The sequence below is a fragment of the Fukomys damarensis genome, unplaced genomic scaffold, assembly GCF_012274545.1.
Source record: "Fukomys damarensis isolate Sample0158 unplaced genomic scaffold, DMR_v1.0_HiC HiC_scaffold_36, whole genome shotgun sequence".
Lineage (NCBI taxonomy): Eukaryota > Metazoa > Chordata > Mammalia > Rodentia > Bathyergidae > Fukomys > Fukomys damarensis.
In genome coordinates this window covers 26,408,768-26,409,955 of record NW_022900948.1, presented here as the reverse complement: position 1 = coordinate 26,409,955, position 1,188 = coordinate 26,408,768, and the positions used below count along the sequence as shown (strand labels likewise).

General features: G+C 57.0%; 1 protein-coding gene across 1 annotated transcript in view; it reads left to right on the top strand.

Annotated features, from left to right (window-relative positions):
• Positions 1–134: 134 nt before the first annotated feature.
• Positions 135–1,188, top strand: part of Ptpn3 (protein tyrosine phosphatase non-receptor type 3) — a 110,147-nt gene continuing 109,093 nt past the window's right edge. The window contains exon 1 of the mRNA XM_010639295.3: positions 135–154. The gene's annotated coding sequence lies outside the window, so the exon portion shown is untranslated. The remainder of the gene's footprint in view (positions 155–1,188) is intronic.

Here is a 1,188-nt window from a genome sequence, read left to right as displayed (position 1 = left end):
TCCCGGCCCGTCGGAATTCCCCTGCGGGGCTCCAGTGCCAGGCCTGGCGGGGTCCGTGTGGCCCAGGGACAGACGGCCCTCCGGACCTCAGACACCGGGTCGGGGCCGGAAGGTCCAGCCACCCCTCCATGTGTCTCACGTATCCCTTCAGCAGGTAGTTTCGAGCCTCTACCGTGTGCCCGGTGCTGTCGTAGGGCTGGGACAGGCATAGCGACAGCCCCGGAGCTGGCGTCCCCGAGAGGGACACACCTTAAGAAGCTAGCCAATCCGAGGAAAAGCCGGATTACCGACTCCTCTGTGACCCTGAGCAGTCTTGCGGCTCAAGGTCTTTCTACTGGCTGCCCCCTTCCCGGACTGTCTTGTTCCCGTTTACCTTCGTGGCTGAAATGTCACCTCTCAGTGTCACCCGATCGGCTTAAGCACCCTATCAGATCTGACCACCTCACTGAAAACTGCACTAGCTCTATCCCAAGCCTCCTTACCTAGCGCCTTTTCCCTCTACGGAATTTACCATCTTCCAAATGCAGCATCCTTTGCTAATTCGTTATCTGTTACCTGTCTCCCTCTCCCAAAACTCCATCGAGGGCCAGGGCTTTTGTCTGTTAACCAAGTATAAAGAACCGGACTAGGTGCTCAGTAAGTGTTTGCTGAATTCTTGAATAGAGACAGTGATAAATGCATCTTGGAGGATGGTGAGAGACAGAGTTTGGAAAAGTGAAGCCCTCTCCAACGAGGGGACATTTTTGCAATAAGTGGACAGCTATGTGAAATGCTAGACAAAAACATCTTACCCCGAAGGAAAGGTATGTGCAAGGGTCCTGAGGCTGTTCAAGACTTAGTGTCTGATGGCCAGAAAGGTGCCCCCTGGCTGCAGGAAGACAGATGAGGCCGGAGGCAGAAGGGGCGTGCGGGAACACAGGCAGGTAAGGGACCCCTTAAGCCTTGGGTAGGTTTCACCCCAGACGTTTAGTAGGGCAACCTGCCATCACTGGACCGGGAGTCAGCCGGACCCCCGCTCAGCCACAGACCGTTCACGCAAGGCTCCCTCTCATTTTAAAGACCTGTCAAGGCCAACTCTTTCTCGGTGTGAAATGACTGAGGGCCTGGCACACAGTAGGTGCTCCATCCGTGCTCCCGAGGGAACTCCGGGCCGCGGCCGGCGGGAGCGCCCCGGGCCAGGGAGCTGCG